At 45.4% G+C, this 19,142-nt stretch overlaps 1 protein-coding gene across 1 annotated transcript in view; it reads right to left on the bottom strand.

The window, feature by feature from the left end:
- Window positions 1-18,144, bottom strand: part of LOC126239291 (estradiol 17-beta-dehydrogenase 2-like) — a 206,157-nt gene extending 188,013 nt beyond the window's left edge. Inside the window, exon 1 of the mRNA XM_049947850.1 lies at window positions 18,061-18,144. The gene's annotated coding sequence lies outside the window, so the exon portion shown is untranslated. The remainder of the gene's footprint in view (window positions 1-18,060) is intronic.
- Window positions 18,145-19,142: the final 998 nt, after the last annotated feature.

The raw sequence follows: 19,142 nt of genomic DNA, 5'->3' as shown, positions 1-19,142 counted from the left end.
CTCAAAAAGTACTAGTCTGGGCCGCCATTTCTTCCAAAGGAATCATTGGCCCATTTTTCAGATCCGAAACGATTACTGCATCACGCTATCTGGACATTCTTCGTGAATTTGTGGCGGTACAAACTGCCTTAGACGACACTGCGAACACCTCGTGGTTTATGGAAGATGGTGCCCGGCCACATCGCACGGCCGACGTCTTTAATTTCCTGAATGAATATTTCGATGATCGTGTGATTGCTTTGGGCTATCCGAAACATACAGGAGGCGGCGTGGATTGGCCTCCCTATTCACCAGACATGAACCCCTGTGACTTCTTTCTGTGGGGACACTTGAAAGACCAGGTGTACCGCCAGAATCCAGAAACAATTGAACAGCTGAAGCAGTACATCTCATCTGCATGTGAAGCCATTCCGCCAGACACGTTGTCAAAGGTTTCGGGTAATTTCATTCAGAGACTACGCCATATTATTGCTACACATGGTGGATATGTGGAAAATATCGTATTATAGAGTTTCCCAGACCGCAGCGCCATCTGTTGTTGAAAATTGTAACTACCGTAATTTCGAAAGTTTGTCTGCCTGAAAATGTACTGTTGTCCCAAGCATATTGCAACAAACGGTGTATTTCTATCGCTGCTCGTTTAGTTTGTATTGCCGTTTCAAATATACCGGTCATTTTTGAAACACCCTGTATAAGCGTCAGCCATACTGGATCATGGCTTCTTGTGACGCTTATAAGCGTCAGCCGCAGCGAAAGTGTTAACTGGCAACCTGATTTCCCTTTTTACCTTTCAGAAATCGGCAATTTTTTCCACCAATTCTTTCTGCATGGCTGATGATTTTAGGTGCGTATGCTTTGTATTTTATAAGGAAATGGGTAGCAACAAGGTTGTAGATCAAACACAGAGAAGGTGTCACAGAGACTACTGGAACAAACGGGCAGTTGCGGGCGCTCGATAATGAACAGTTCACGCAGGGAACGATCGGCCGGAACGAAGTACAAAACACAGCACAGGTTAGCGCACAGCGTGATCAATCCATCCAATGAGTTGTTCAATTCACGAACAATAAACAAACAAACTTGAACTATTACTATCCGCTTACCGCGATAATTGAGGTTTCATGGAACGCCGGAGAGTGCCCTAGCCTCGTTAGGCTGCGGCATTTACCTGTATTTGTATTACAACTCCAGCGGCGAAGCTCACCTCGCACATCGCCTCGCAGGCCCGGATGCTAATGTCACAATAACGCTCCGTGGCCTATTTCTCAGTCACCTCCACGGCCACAGGACGACTTCCTAGCTGGGCTGCATCGACATCAATACACGAGTTGGGTGGAGAAAGTGACTTACTATGAGCTGGTAAACCCACTACCTGTCGGCGATGACTGGCAGTCTTTCCAAACACACCCCATTTATTCAGTCTGTACTTTGAAAAAGCAGTAAAAGAAACAAAAGAAAGATTTGGAGAAGGAATAAAAGTTCAGGGAGAAGAAATAAAAACTTTGAGGTTTACCAATGACATTGTAATTCTGTCAGAGACAGAAAAGGAGTTAGAAGAGCAGTTGAACGGAATGAACAGTGTCTTGACAGATGGATATAAGAAGAACAAAGCAAAACAAGGATAATGGAATACAGTCGAGCTAAATCAGGTGGAGTTAAGGGATTGAGATTAGGAAACGAGACACTTAAAGCATAAATAATTCAAAAGCCAAGACCGCTTAAACACTATTTACTAGACTTCCAGTTTTCACACACTAAAAGTGCCATCATCGGATCTGGATGTAGCTTAACATGCATAAGTCATTTGGATATAACGATGCATGAGGCAGACCAGCCGATATAAAATCATTGTCGCAGAAATAAAAATTAAAAAACAACTGCTCTCATGATCATTCTATTTGATCAGATATATAAAATCGAATTTTTATTTCTGTAACAATGATTTTATATCAGCTGGTCTGCCTCATGTATCGTTATATCCAAATGATTTATGCATGTTAAGCTACATCCAGATCCGATGATGGCACCTTTAGTGTGCTGGAACCGGTCATCCAGTAAACAGTGTTTAAGCGATCTTGGCTTTTGAATTATTTATACAACAGAGTGATCGCCCCACAACACACTATGTGTTCACGGCAAAACACTTAAAGCAGTTGATGAGTTTTTCCTTTTGGCAGTTGAGTAACTGATGATGGCCGAAGTAGAGAGGGTCTAAAATGTAGACTGGCAATGCCAAGAAATGTGCTTCTGAAGAAAAGAAATTTGTTAACATCGAATATAGATTTAAGTCGTAGGAAGCCTTTTTTTGAAAGTCTTGGTCTTGAATGTAACCAAGTGTCGAAGTGATTCATGGAAAACAGTTCAGACAAGAAGGGCATGGAAGCTTTTGAAATGTGGTACTACAGAAGAATGCTGAAGATCCGATGGGTAGATCATGTAATTAATGAGAAGGCACTGAACAGAACTGGTAAAAAAATAAATTTGTGGCACAACCTTCCGAGAAGAAGTGATTGGTGGATCGGACACATTCCGAGACATTAAGGGACCACGAATTTAGTATTGGAGGGAAGTGTAGAGGGTAAAATTCGTAGAGGGAAACCAAGAGATGAGTACAGTAAACAGATTAGGAAGGATGTAAGTTACAGTAGTTAATCGGAGATGAAGAGGCTTTCGCAGGATAGACTAACATGGAGAGCTGCATCAAACCAGTCTTCGGACTGAAGACCACAACAACAAAACCCCATTTCAGAAGAAATCCACGGATTTTAAACTTTTGGCGGCAGACTGTCCACATTAAAGAATTCAGAAACTTCATCTAAGAGATCGACTGCTGGAATACGAGTAGTACACTTACTGAAAGGTGTTTCCATGTGAGTTATAGGAATAAATGCTATAGAGGATCAAATTCTGGAGCGCTATTTTGTGACAAGGAATCCTTTGAGCGCGAGGTCGCAAACGGCCAACGACGTTTACGGCATTCAACGCTCCGCATATTGCCTACCCTGCAAGCACAAAACTGGCTGCTAATGCTAATGGGAGACGGCACTGGAGGTATCCAATGATGCGCACAGCATGAGGCTACGGAGGGTAGTTGAACTGCTTAGCCGACGAGTAACTCACAGCAGACCTACAGTACGAGTGGAGTTGATACAAAGCAGAGCAATGGCAAGGACAAACAAAGCAAATATTGCATTACACCTAAGACAACAGTTGCCTAAGTTAACATTTCGTCATAAAGGGATCAAAGGAATTTCGCAGAGTCGCACATGAAATATTAGTGTTTCTCCAACATAAGTCAGTGGAATAGGTGATGTCATATACGCTCGACTGTGCGGACAATATACATGAGTGCAGTGATGGCGACACGTGCATAACAAGTGAAAGTGATACTGAAACAGTGTTGAGCAATGTAGTTCATCAACAGAGAGCCACAAATCCCGTCTCCAATGAAACGTAGGAAAGGACAAGCATCGTCCAAGGAGCAGCTACTGAACTTAATTACGTACATGAAAAAAAAGGTGAACAGGTAAGTCCGCAGCAAATAACCGTGTAGTGTATAAGAAAAACATAAGATATACAAGGAAGAACAAGGCTCACTTGTTACAAAAAACCGATGTGTGCGCATTTAAAGGATACTCGATGCAATTTACAGGATGTGAGTCATAGTGACCTGTTACGTTATTCACATCCAACTGCGCGCGGCGTAGATTGCTTTGCTTTCAAGAGAAGCAGTGAATGACTGCATAACTTCAAACACTGTTACAGTATTGGAAGACGTAAGGTAACGAAATTTCAGACAAAGAGTCGACGATGTTCAGCAAACTGTAGAATCGGCCCGAAAATTTGTAGATAAAATAAACAAACTCAGCCTATCGTTTAGTAAGGAATTTGTTTTCAACTTCGACCAGTCGGGGTTTGAAATGGAAATGCGTATGGAAGGGGCCCTGGAAATTAGAGGTCAGCTAACATCGGTGTCTTAACACTTTCGTATACAATTATACCGACTGTTAATCTGGATGGTAAATTCACTGGAAAGTTATTTCGAGTTGTGCGAGAAGTTGGAGGTGGTCTGCTGCTTACTATTCTTTCTCGTGTGAATGATCTAGCAAAGGCAGTATGGTATACACAGCTGGCCATTAAAATTGCTACACCAAGAAGAAATGCAGATAATAAAGATGTATTCATTGGACAAATATATGACATTAGGATTGACATGTGATTACATTTTCACGTAATCTGGGTGCATAGATCCTGAGAAATCAGTACCCAGAACAACCACCTCTGGCCGTAATAACGGCCTTGATACGCCTGGGCCGGCCGAAGTGGCCGTGCGGTTAAAGGCGCTGCAGTCTGGAACCGCAAGACCGCTACGGTTGCAGGTTCGAATCCTGCCTCGGGCATGGATGTTTGTGATGTCCTTAGGTTAGTTAGGTTTAACTAGTTCTAAGTTCTAGGGGACTAATGACCTCAGCAGTTGAGTCCCATAGTGCTCAGAGCCATTTGAACCATTTTTGATACGCCTGGGCATTGAGTCAAAAAGAGCTTGGATGGCGTGTACAGGTAGAGCTGCCCATGCAGCTTCAACACGATACAACAGTTCATCAAGAGTAGTGACTGGCGTATTGTGACAAACCAGTTGTTCGGCCACCATTGACCACACGTTTTCAATTGGTTAGAGGTCTGGAGAATGTGCTGGCCAGGGCAGCAGTCGAACATTTTCTGTATCCAGAAAGGCCCTTGACCTGCAGCATGCGGTCGTGAATTATCCTGCTGAAATGTAGGGTTTCGCAGGGATCGAATGAAGGATAGAGCCACGGGTCGTTACACATCTGAAATGTAACGTACACTGTTCAAAGCGCCGTCAATGCGAACAAGAGGTGACCGAGACGTGTAACCAACGGCACCCCATACCATCACGCAGGGTGATACGCCAGTATGGCGATGACGAATACACGCTTCCAATATGCGTTCACTGAGATGTCGCCAAACACGGATGCGACCACCATGATGCTGTAAACAGAACCTGGATTCATCCGAAAAAAAGACGTTTTGCCATTCGTTCACCCAGGTTTGTCGTTGAGTACACCATCGCAGGTGCTCCTGTCTGTGATGCAGCGTCAAGGGTAACCGCAGCCATAGTCTCCGAGCTGATAGTCCATGCTGCTGCAAACTTCGGCGAACTGTTCGTGCAGATAGCTGTTGTTCTCTTGCAAACGTCCCGATCTGTTGACTCAGGGATCGAGACGTGGCTGCATTATCCGTTACAGCCATGCGTATAAGATGACTGTCATCTCGACTGCTAGTGATACGAGGCCGCTGGAATCCAGCACGGCGTTCCGTATTACCCTCCTGGACCCACTGATTCCATATTCTACTAACAGTCATTGGATCTCGACCAACGCGAGCAGCAATGTCGCGATACGATAAACCGCAATCGCGATAGGCTACAATCCGACCTTTATCAGAGTCGGAAACATGATGGTACGCATTTCTCCTCCTTACACGAGGCATCACAACAACGTTTCATAAGGCAACGCCGGTCAACTGCTGTTTGTGTATGAGAAATCGGTTGGAAACTTTCCTCATGTCAGCATGTTACAGGTGTCGCCACCGGCGCCAACCTTGTGTGAATGCTCTGAAAAGCTAATCTTTGCACATCACAGCATCTTCTTCCTGTCTGTTAAATTTCGCGTCTGTAGCACGTCATCTGCGTGGCGTGGTGTAGAAATTTTAATGGCCAGTAGTGTATTTACGTCACAAGAAGCTAGAGTAGGAAATTGGGCGTAAGATAACCACAACTATGATATGAGCAGCGCTTCTGGCAAATAGCTGGTCAAAATGACTTGCTTTTGCTTGATTTTTAGCTGCGGATAAAAATCATACTCCTTTAGAGCAAACTATACCTCCCTCGGGCATGACCTTAGCTGTTTGGTCCCTTAGCAAGTCACACACATTTGAACATTTTTTTGGAAAGTGTGTGACATTGCAGTTCACACCACCTGGAACCACTGGACAAATTCTGGCTCTGGATGTCTGTTTTCCTCGTGCCTATAAAATATATTATTGTACTATCTGGAGCTACGTCTTAAAGGATAGCCAGTTTCACGATAAGCTCCAAGATAGACTGTTTCGCCTTCGGTTGCATGCCATCACATTCCATGTGTTCTCATAATCCCATTACACCAGCCTGAGTCTATATGGATTCTTTGAGAGTGGAACGCTCTGCACAGTTCGCAATTCCTCAGGAGCTCGCCTTCTATCTTGATGGTGTGAACTTCTGTGATCACTGTGGCGCGCTATTTTTCACTCCGATTTCATGGTGTAAGTTAATGGTTTATTTGGAACATTCCTTGAATTTCGACGATGTCCATTTTGTGAAGTGTAATACATAGATCCCATAGAACGTTGATCTCTGCACCTCCCGGACACTCATTTTCCGTCGCCCTCCTGATGCACAGGGTGAGTCATTTCCAGCTAATATTGTACCTGTCATAATAGTTATCACTTTCAAACGAGCCTTAACCAAGACAGAACTTTCAACTCGCACTCGAGCAGTTCCTCGTGAGTGTTTTGGTATGATGGAGCCGTCGTCTCGTGAGCCTGCTTACGGTGTAACTATAGCGTATGCGATCTGTTATCCAACGAATTTTGTTCCTGTGCACACACCTTCACATCAATGAAAAATCTGTAACATACAATCACCAAAACGTACAAAACGAAATACAGAATTGTGCAACAACCGACAGATGCAAAAGTACAGTGATTTGATTGCTGTCCATGCGGGAACAGCTGAGCATAGTGCCGTTGCGCTATTCTGCCACTGCATTCACGTGCATATCGACCAACTCGTCATCAACGAAATTACCCATAGTACAAGCTTGAGGGCTATTACTCTTATCAACCTACAGCACCGTGAGGGACAGGAACAACTTTGTTCCAAACATGACACACAGCATATATCGCCGATAGCGTCACTGTACTGTAGGCATTGTCATTGCCGTATTGAAGGATAAATGAGGATAAGAAATCAAAGAAAATGCAACTGGGCCTGCATGTAAACGCCGATACAAAAATAAATTTTGCTATTTTTGTTGCTGTGGTGCCATCTGAAGAAGGAGTCCCGCGACAAGTTGGGACCTCGTGACGCAACCACAAGTAAGCACAAGCGCTACTAGACGCAATGACGAATGAGAGACACCTTTGGAGGATGCTTGTTTATGCCAGAGCGGAGAGCCGCTAAGCCCAGTCAGCAGTCATCGCCGAAGGCGACAGCATCGTCTCTCTACAGTCAGCAGTGCGAGAGTTGTACTCGACAGAATTTCAGCTAAGTTTGTAGTGAGTTGTGCTCGGGGAGAAGAGACTATTATGTTGAACTGTATCAACTGATACGTTAGTACTCAGAGTTAATAACAAATTAATGTAACCCTACATGAGATTCCTGTGGCAATGGGTTGTTTCAAAGTTAAGTATTTAATCTTGTTCAGCTTAAAATAAGCAACTACTACTACTACTACTGCTCTGTAATGATCCACCGAAGACCGCACCTGCCTTACACCAAAACACTCATTACATATCCCTGAACAACCTCAGAAATTTTGTCGGTGAGTTTTAAGTACACGCGGTGTAATCTACGCTGTACGTTGTCATAATCGCAGAGACATGACCCTATGAAATGAGTGGCATAAATATCTCAACATCTTGTCTCAACTAACTATAATACATAATAGGAGCTTGCTGTAGAACTGTTAGTGGCCACAGAGGCGCGGATTTTACCTTAGCGTTTAATGTTCCATGCGACTCCCATCTTTTGTCACAACGGACCAAAGGCCGTAACCGAGAACGCAGACCGCGAGACCGTAAGCTAAAATAAATAAAGATAACTGTAACGTTGTCCGCCCCGATAGCTGAGTGGTCAGCGTGCCGGATTGCCGTCCTACGGGCCTGGGTTCGATTCCCGGCTCGGTCGAGAATTTTCTCTGCTCAGGGACTGGGTGTTGTGCTGTCTTCATCACAATTTCATCCCCATCCGGCACGCAGGTCGCCCAATGTGGCGTCGAATGTAATAAGACCTGCACCAAGGCGGCAGTCTGCCTTCGGCGGTGCTACGGCACGGACGTCTGTTTACGTCCCTGCCGGAGAAGTTCGCGCTCGCGCAGTTGTTTACCTCTTCGGCGTACTCGCGCGTTTAGACGACTCGATATAGAATGGCACATGCATACCGAAAGTCGACTCTCAAGATTAGTTTTTCGAATGAATATGCGAGACCGAAAGCCTACGAAATAGAGAGGTTCCTACGAGACGAAGTTAAACTTGACTACAACGAACTTATCGGAATCCACCTCTCCATAGTGAGCAGTGTTGTTTACGTCAAGCTGATTAACGATGCAGTATGTGACAGAATCATCCGAGATACTAAACATGGACTCAAATTTCGGCACTCTGATGGACATGTTGGGGAAGTAACTATTGATCATGCAGGACTGGGCTTACGAAACATACGTATTTTCGAACTTCCCTTCGAGGTTCCGTCTGACTTGGTCGTTGACGCCTTACGCCCATATGGAAGAGTGCTTAGCCACGTTGAGGAAAAATGGTCCAACTTCACGACTTACCCCGTTCTCAATGGGGTGCGTCAAATCAGAATAGAACTGACACAACATGTACCCTCGTACTTGTACATCGGCGGATGCAGAGCTATAGTCATATACGATGGACAACCCAAAACATGCTCAGGCTGTGGGAAAGAGGGCCACGTCCGTTCCGAATGTATGCAGCGGAGGATAGTGCAAGTTCCAAACGGCGAACCCGTACCTCCGTCCACGTTGACGCCGCTGCCACTAACGTATGCGGACGCATTTCGAACGGATCCCATCCCGAAGAATGACCAGCTACCAAATCCTGACAGTTTACGGCAACCGGCTGCGGCGGGGACCGCCTCCAGTGACGAAACGACGCACACCTCTGCCGCTCCGGCGCCGTCGACGTACTTAACCGAGCGGAAAGGATCGGTAGGAGAAATGGAAATTGATCCTGCTGTTGTGCCGACAGCTGCTTTCGTCCCTGAGCACCGGGAGTCACTTCCGCACTCGGATACGGAGGCGCACACGCGCAAACAACGATCGCCGAAGCGCCACAAGAAACGACGGCTAGCGCCGTCGGATACCTGCTTACTGCAGTCCACGTCAGACGGACTTGGGGGTAACGTCGATACAGTGCATCCGGATGCGCAACGGGAGGTTCTACCTCCCACACAGCAGTCCGACGCGAATTATGCTACACAGGGGTTGAATACAGACACAACGGACGGAAAGCCGACGGAAGGAGTCCCTCCACCCACCGCAGCACCGCCACCGCCTTCGGTCAGCCCGGCAGGAGAGACACGACGGGAGCTGGACCTCCAGCACAGGAACTGGGCCGACGACTCCGATACTGACCCCCACACCGACGACGCACCCGCAATGGCGAGTGCTGCGTCCACAGGATGTTAACCGCGCAGAAGATGCAGACTGACGCACAGACAGCATGTCACCGGGCAGAAGCACACAAGTTACCATAAGCGTTCATGTGCGCTTTACGCACTGAGGAACAGCGGCAGGCATATCGAACAGCCTCTATTAATATTAATACGATCAGAACGCCTGTCAAATTGCAATTATTACGAGACATGTTGCATGCGTCAGACGTCGACATCGTTCTGCTGCAGGAAGTATGTGTTGAGAGCTTCCCCGACCTCTATGCGTACGATACGTACATTACACCTACTACTGACGGCGGCAGCGGAACAGCGATACTTCTACGTAGCGGCATAGTAGCCGAGGACGTGGTGTACCTGCCGTCAGCGCGAGGACTGGCGCTCACAGTGCTGGGAGTACGGGTCGTTAACATTTACGCACCGTCGGGGTCAGACAGACGGCGCGACCGATCCCGATTTTATGCAGAGGAGATTGCAACACTATTCTTAGGTCGGTATGAACATGTCTTATTTGGAGGCGACTTCAACTGCGTGCTCGCACCAAAAGATCAACACCCACGTTATACTTCGTGCCCGGAGCTGCGGCAACTCATACAGGACATGAATCTCATTGATACATGGGAGAAGATACATGGCGACAGACGTGGATACACCTACGTCACGAGTCACTCTGCAAGTCGTCTCGATCGCATCTACGTAACACGTCGTCTCGAACCTGCGATCCTCGATGCGGAATTGTGGCCTGTCGCCTTTTCAGATCACATAGCATATATATGCACGGTCTCCTTGAGTCGTCAAAAAGTGTGGAGGAGTCGCAGTGTTTGGAAACTGAATACAGCACACCTTAGGGAACCTGAGTGCAAACGCTTAGTCGAAGACACTTGGCATGTGTGTGAACGACGCCTCCCGACGTATCCGACGACGTTGCAGTGGTGGCTGGAATGCGTTAAGCCTGCATTGCGCCGAGCGTTAATTGCATACGGAAGGGAGCAGATGACGTGGCGGCGATACACGACGGAATTTTATTTCACGATGCTCCGCGAACTTTCTGTACAAGCACCTTCACAGGAGCGTCGTGCAGGTATAAAACGAGCACAGGCCCAAATAATTTCCATAACGCGCCGCCGACTGGAGGGTGTCGCAATCCGTGCAAGGGCCTTTGAACGAGTCCGTGGAGAATCCCCGTCGATGTATCACGTTATCAGAGAAAAACAACGTAGTCGCAGAACCTTAATACAGACGGTCGTACTGCCAGATGGTCGCCGCATGACAACGCAAAAAGTCATTGCCAACGCTTTCGTGGAACACTACGGTCATCTCTATGAAGAAGCGGAACACGATCAGGCAGCCTTTGATGAGGTCCGACGAACGCTCTCCGCGTGTCTCGACGAGTCGGCCAACCTGGAGTTAACAGGTGAAATCACAGTTGACGACGTAATGGAAGCGATTGATAAGGGAGCGTCGCACAAATCGCCGGGGCCCGACGGGTTTCCGTTGGAGTTCTATCGTACATTTAAAGGTCTCATGACTCCACGATGGACTGCCATGTACTGCGAATTGATGTCTCCCAACGTGCCTCTTCCGCCCACCTTCGTGGAAGGAATGATCATCCCCATCCACAAACCATCTGGTGGCACAGGGATACAGGCCTACCGGCCACTGACCCTTCTTAATTGCGACTACAAGATCTACGCCAGGATACTTGCAGCACGCTTTAAACGCGTGATACGCCAAGTGATATCACTCGACCAAACCCAGCTAGGAGGAGCTAGCAATATACAAACGGCACTCAGCGACTACCGCGATGTTATCGCACTGGCTTCAACATGTCGTCTCCGGGGTGTATTGGTATCGATAGACTTCGATCGCGCATTTGACAGGCTGAGTCATGCTTATCTCACGGACGTGATGACGAAAATGAAGTTTCCGGAAAGTTTTGTCACCGTCGTCATGAGACTACTCCACGGAGCCGCATCCAAAGTGCTCATCAATGGACGCTTGGTGGGGCCCATCACCATCTCACGATCGGTCAGACAAGGGTGCCCGCTGTCAACGTTATTATATGCCATCGCTGTCGAGCCGCTGCTTTGCGGGCTCCGGAATCGACTCCAAGGAATGACGATAAGGCACAACAAGTTTATATGCCGAACATACGCAGATGACCTAGTGTTTTTAGCACGGTCAGGCGACGAGGCAAGAGCGGCCCTGCATTGGATTAATTTGTATTGTATGGCTACGGGAAGTCGCCTGAACATGGCAAAGTCGGGAGCGATGAACATCGGGAGAGGACTCCCGACAGGAAGTGTAGCACCATTACAGCCGATCACCACGATGAAATGCCTAGGAATTATCTTCACTACAGACGTTCGACGCACGGCGGCACTGAGTTACAGACATCTTCTGCAAACAATTCGTGCGAGTGTCCAAAGTCACAGGTTAAGGGCACTGGATATGATACAACGGGTCACCTTTGCCAACACTTATCTAGCCTCTCGCATCCCCCACCTGGCACAAGTTCTTCCTATGCCGGTGGTGTTGGCCCGCCGAATCCTGGCGGCACTAGGATATTTTGTGAGCACAGGTCTGCTTTTTAAGGTAGGATACGAAACCCTCACCCTTCCTCGTAGTCGTGGAGGTCTTGGACTAGTCCACGTACGCGACCGAGCAGTGGCTATTTATGTAACCACGATGATAAAGATGTGGACACGACACCAGACAAGTCTGACGGGCAGCTCCACCTTCTCGTTCGGCTCCGGTAGCGGTGGCTCACATCTCACCATCGCTTGCCCATATGCGAACCTTCTTTGTGGAACACAGTTATGTACATATGGAACTACCAACTACCAGGACGGCAACGGCACGTGATATATATCACATCTTGACTCGACGACGGCCGAATAATGCCGTAGAGCGCCGCCAACCAACGGTTACGTGGTCAGTGGTATGGCGTACAGTGCACCACCCACACCTTGATACGGGAACGCGCGCACTGTGGTATCAGGTGGTCAATGGGAAATACGTGACTCGTTCCAGGTTGCATACAATTCATATGGCGGAATGGCCACTGTGTCCGCAGTGCAATGTTATAGACACTGAGGAGCATCGCCTGATATGCGGTCCTTCGGCGGACGTATGGTGTTTGGTCAAAAAAATGATCGCCTTCCTCCTTCGGGTGGGGCCGCAAACAATAGAACCACGCACACTACTTCTCCCAGATAGGACGTATTATCCCCGAACGAAGACAAACGCAGTGACTTGGATTCGAGGTTTGACTGTGCGTTATCTTTTCCGAGACGGCAGTAAGAATGTGCTTGACTTTTGGGCCTTACTACAGGAACACCACTCACAGCTTATGAGACATCCGAGATATCGATCATATTACGCAAATTTTTTAGGGAGTGCCTTGCTTGATCCCCCACCCAGTTGGGGTGTCCCGGGTAGGAGAATGTAATTATTGTCTATAAGTATCAGAACAAGAAAGGACCAGGACAGTGGAGAGGATCCACAAACACACGTGAAGACGTACCCGACACCAACGCGAGGTATGACGGGATTAGCGAGGTATGCGCCTAAAAGAGGAACGTCGAACGTTATTGTTTTGTACTGACAGAAGCAGGATATTTTATTTTATTTTTTTTCACTATTATAAAAAAAAAGAAAAAAAAGTGGTCAGCGTGCCGGATTGCCGTCCTACGGGCCTGGGTTCGATTCCCGGCTCGGTCGAGAATTTTCTCTGCTCAGGGACTGGGTGTTGTGCTGTCTTCATCACAATTTCATCCCCATCCGGCACGCAGGTCGCCCAATGTGGCGTCGAATGTAGTAAGACCTGCACCAAGGCGGCCGGACCTGCCCTGAAAGAGGCCTCCCGGCCAATGACGCCAAACGCTCATTTCCACTGCATCATTTTGTCCGAGGCGCTCAACTGCGATTTCTTTTGACGTTGGACGGCGGTGGCCAGATCATAGTGGTGAACTGTTCAGGACTTGCTCCAGTGGGGAAGATCAGACGCTTTCTCAGTTTCAGGACAACAAATCCTGCTCTCCAGCCATCTTTTAGCGTGGGAGTACCAAGTTTTGCACTAACAGAGAACGACGTGGGAAGAAAACATAGTCCGAAACTACCATTTACGTACATATAAATGATGGACTTGGTGAGCGACCTATTAATGAAATGAACCGGCCAGAGTCTGTCTTAGTAGATAGCGAATCGTTTACATTCTTACGAAGGAAAATAAAAGTGAAGTGAACAGCGCATAATGAGAAGAGCTGCTTGTCTGGTGGTGGTCATTCTCATAAACGCCGATTGGCTGAACTTTAAAGCAGAGCTGTTACAGGTCGGTTGACGTGACACCTTCCGAAATGCTGAGAATATCAGTCTGCTTCTAGATGTACCACTGGTGAGGCAGAAAGTGTCTTCCTTGCTTAGGTTCTGTGTCTCGTGTACACAGGACAAGTATTCGATTCTGTAAGTGCTTAGTCTCCCATATGAAGGCTCAGTAAGAGCGATAAAATAGTTAAGCTAAGTAATCATCAGTATTTAATTGTGTTCAGTGTGTTTTGCGATGGTGTACACTGGATTTGAGTGTCACCTAACGTGCGTATTGCGAAAGTGCTACGCACTCTTAACAAATATACCAGGCAGTGTGCTATCGATTTAACCCCGTTCGCAGACATGTGTTTTAACAACGCAATTTTTAGTGTGTCTCTAGGCACGAATTACTTATAATTACTTTATTTAATAAGCGCTTGCACGTTGTTTGACATTACGTGTAGTCATCCTGCATTTGATTCAATATACAGTTACTGTCTAGGTTTTAACGCTTAGTACCTTTTCATTCACGAATTAATGTTGATGTGGTACATTCCTTACTCACTTCGTAGCCTTGCTACAGGCTCTCAAATAGAGCTTTAGTGTATATGGTGCAAGTAAAAGCGTAAAGCAAGTATTACACACTGCGATACAACCTTATAGGAGACGCCATCACATTATATCCCGTGGTCTACGTGTGGTATCTAAGTATAATTACAAAAGCGATTTGGGTCCCGGATTCGAATCTCGCCAGTGCTTAAATTTTTAGTAAAAATCTTCAGCAGTGGCGGCAGACGAAAACCTCATTCTGCCAATGACCATGTCAAGGAGGTCGGAGGAGGGAGTAGAGTTTCAGAGCACCCTCTTACACGTGGGGTGGAAAACTATTCCTACAAAGGCGGAAGAATCAGCAATGATCAACGACATGAGGGTGCAGAAATCAATGGAAACCACTCCGTTAAACACACGTAATGTGGCTGGACATGACACAAGCGTATTTTGATAACAGCTGCAATATAGTCCTCAACACTTTCCGGAAAATGAATGGCTACTAGACGATATGAAAATCTACTGGTGTTCCATAATATCAACCACAACAAAGATGCCCTGAAATTAACCTTTTAAATCAACTTTTTGTTTACTACCGTCCTCCAAGCGTCGACGATGTTTTATGCGAGTAGAGTAAAGATCGCAGTTGACGGAAAAGTAGGCTATAGAAAACCCCGCAGGACATCTTCAGGTTCTATTTTTCAGGTACTATTCTAACGAGGTATAAACAATAAACTCTGCAGATTATACTGCGATTAGGTAGCAGTAAAATGTTATACTTTTCGGATACGGATAATCGTTGTAGTATTAACCGATAATCTAAGCATGTTTAAGACCATCCGGAGTACCAACTGCAAAAAAAAAAAAGTCTCGAAAGTACTGACGTAATGTAGAAGTTACTACGAATACTCAAGAACATAAGTTAGTTATGACGGATTCCATGGCATAGTAGAATATTTCGTAGGACATGTGGTCTCTAAATGAAAAGGTGTTATGATGATCTCTCCACTGGTAAAAGATTCCTGACAGGTCGCCACTTGGGATCTTGGGATCTCCGGGAGGGGACTCCTATCTATGAGCCGGACCGTGGAATATCAAAAGTTTGAATTTGGCAGGAAACCTAGAAAATCTGAAAAGTAAATGCTAAAACTCAGTCTGGATATAGTGTGGTTAGTGAAATGGAAAGAAGACAGTAATTTCTGGTCAGACGTGTACCGGGTAATAGCAACAGCAGCAGAAAATTATATAACGGGAGTAGGTTTCGTTATGAATACGAATGTAGTGCAGACAGTGAGTTATTGTGAACAGTTCAGTGATAGGATTGTTCTCATCAGAATCGACAGCAAAGCAACACCGTCAACAATAGTACAGGTACCTACGTCGCAAGCGGAAGGTGAAGAAATAAAGAGAGTATATAAGTATAAAAAAATGGTTCAAATGGCTCTGAGCACTATGGGACTTAACTTCTAAGGTCATCAGTCCCCTAGAACTTAGAACTACTTAAACCTAACTAACCTAAGGACATCACACACATCCATGCCCGAGGCAGGATTCGAACCTGCGACCGTAGCGGTCTCGCGGTTCCAGACTGTAGCGCCTTTAACCGCTTGGCCACTCCGACCGGCTATATAAGTATAAGTATATTGTTTGTATTGTAATTTCCAAGTAAATTATTATGTTGGAGATAAGCCTCTGTAATGAGGTAATGCTCAAAATAATAATAAATAATAATATAAGTATACTGAATGGGTAATTCAGTATGTAAAAGGAGACGAAAATCTAATAGTCGTGGAGCTTGGAATGCGATTGTAGGGGCAGGAGTAGAAGAGAGAGTTACAGATGAATCTGATCTTGGTAGTAATATCGAGAGAGGAGAAAGATTCATTGAGTTCTGCAATAAATTTCACTTAGTAATAGTGAATACTCTGTTCATGATTCACAAGAGGAGGAGGTATACTTGGAAACGGCTGGGAGATAGAGCAAGATTCGGGTTAAATTACATCATGGTCAGGCAGAGATAGCGGAATTAGATAGTGGCTGTAGAGAATACCCAAGAGCAGATATAGACTTAGATCACAGTTTAGTATTGATGAACAGTAGGCTGAAGTTTGACACTAGTGGGGAAGCATAAATGTGCAAAGAAGTGGGATTTGGAAGTACTAAGGAATGAAGAGAGACTCTTGAAGTTCTCTGAGGATATAGATATTTCAATAAGGAGTAGCTCGGTACGTAGTTCGGTTGAAGAAGATTGGACATCTCTAAAAAGGGCAATCAAAGATGTTGGAAAGAAAAAAAAATAGGTACAAGGAATGTAACTAGGAAGAAACCATGGCTAATGAGAGATATACTTGAGTTGATCAACGAAAGAATAAAGTAAAAGAAAAGGTCATGGAAATCCAGGCATACAGAAATACGAGGAGACAGGAATAAAATAAATACGAAGTACAGGAAAGCTAAGGCGAAGCGGCTGCATGAAAAAGTGAAGAAATCGAAAAACAAAAGATTATCGGAAGGACTAACTCAGCATATAAGAAACTCAAAACATTCTGCAGCGATATTAAAAACAAAGTCGGTAACATTAAGATGCAACGGGAAATACGCTTTTAAATGCAGAGGAGAGTGTGAATCGGTGCAAAGAGTACACTGAAGCCCTCTAAGAGGGGGAGGGGAAATTGTCTGATGGCGTGATAGAAGAAAACTGGAGTCAACAGGGAAGAGATGGGGAATCCAGTATTAGAGTCAGAATTTGAAAGAGCTTTGGACGAATTAAGGTCAAATAAGACAGAAGAGATAGATAACGTACAGTCGGAATATGTAAAATCATTGGAGGAAGTGTTTGCAAGACGACTATCGATGTTGGTGTGTAGAATATATCAGACTGCCGATAAACCACTGAACTTTTCGAAAAATATCATCCACACAATCCCGAAGATTGCAAGAACGAACAATTTGGAGGATGGCCGCACAATTAGCTTAACACTGAATCGTCAAAGTTGCTGACAAGAATAATATGCAGAGGAATGGAAAAGAAAACTGAGGATTTGTTAGATGAGATCAGTTTGGCTTTAGGAAAGGTAACGACACCAGAGAGGCAATTCTTAGGCTGCGGTTGATACTGCAAGCAAGACTAAAGAAAAATCGTGACAAGTTCATAGGATTTATCGAACTGGAGAAAGCGTTTGACAGTATATACCGGTCTTGTTTTCTATCCACATGTATTCCTTTTCTGTGTGTAACAGTACTATCTACTAACGTTTCTAGTCACTACCTCACGGGGTAGCGGCATAATTACAAGTACATTTCTCAGTTCTAAGCACGATACATACAGCGCTGTCGTCATCACAAATCAAACTGTACAAAGTTAAGTGTACTATTGCATAATTTTCACTTTGGTGACTCAACTCTTGCAGGCTAAAGGCGACCTGCAATACACTCAGTTCACTCCCACAACTCACTAAAGGAAAGGAAGTTATGTTAGAGCTTAGCGTCTCGTCGTCAAGAGAGAGGAAACCATTTGCGTTCCTCTTTAACAAATCATAATCGTATTTGCCACATCTTAAAATCCCTGTCTGAACCACGTAAAACGTAGGATCAGACGGGGGGGGGGATGTTAACCTTTGTGATCATGATTCCCCACTGTTCCACCTCGCTGGGTGGCAAGTTCATAAATCCCTTGTGACTTGACTGCAAAGTTAAGGGATATGCTGTATCGAAATAAGCGTTTGACTTACCTTCGCTTAGCTGAGAAGACCTCGGGACACAACGGATTCCCGGCCACTGCGTTCGTGTGTTGTGTCCTGCTGTTAGCCGGCCGAAATCCGAGGCTGCACTGCCTAGCTGTTCTCATTCACAACGCGTGCAACCGGTTTGTGTTGCCATGCGACGAGAATTTAGGTCTCACAAATAGCTCTACGTGGGTTGCCCAAGTTTCTCCTCCACAACGCGTGCAACCGGTTTGTGTAAAGTCATGCTGCTAGAGTTTAGTTCCCACTTCTCACCTGCTGGACATGACAGCAAGCATGTTTTGATAACAACTGCAATACGGTCCTCAGCACTTTCCGGAAAATGAATGGCTACTAGACGAGATGAAAAGCTACTGGTGTTCCAACCACAACAAAGATGCCCTGAAATTAACCTTTTAAATCAACATCTTGTGTACTACCGTCCTCCCAGGGTCGACGATGTTCTATACGGATGGGGTGAAGATCGCAGTTGGCGGAGAAGTAGGCTCTAAAAAACCCCGCAAGAAATCTTCAGGTTCTGTTTTATCTGTCTAACGAGGTATAAACAATAAACTGCGCAAATTATACTGCGATTAGGTAGCAGTAAAATGTTATACCTTTCGGATACGGAAAATCATTGTAGTAAGAACCGATTTTCTAAGCGTGTTGAAGAGAATTCAGAGTACCAACTAAAAAAAAATAATTCTCAAAATTACTGACGTAATATAGAAGTTAATACGAATACTCAAGAATGTAAGTTAGTTCTGCTAGATTCCATGGCATAGTAGACTATTTCGTAATGGAACAGTGGGTAGTTCAGCCAAACAAGCTTTAACCTGATACGTAATCTTAAACGACGGACTTCCTTATCTAGATAATCTGAGCTTAATAATAAATTGAACTACTGGAAAATGCACAACAAAGGTAATGAAAGAGGTGCATTATGTTAAGCAAAATTTTAAAAAATTCACATTTGGTTATCATTCCTAATATAACATGATTGTCCGTCTGTGACTGAACGAAAGTAAACTTCAAACCTACCTGTTACGGTTACGGGTAGGACTGAAGACATCTTCAACAAACGATTCCTG

The sequence above is a fragment of the Schistocerca nitens genome, chromosome 1 (assembly GCF_023898315.1).
Source record: "Schistocerca nitens isolate TAMUIC-IGC-003100 chromosome 1, iqSchNite1.1, whole genome shotgun sequence".
Lineage (NCBI taxonomy): Eukaryota > Metazoa > Arthropoda > Insecta > Orthoptera > Acrididae > Schistocerca > Schistocerca nitens.
This window is presented reverse-complemented; position numbering and strand designations above follow the sequence as displayed.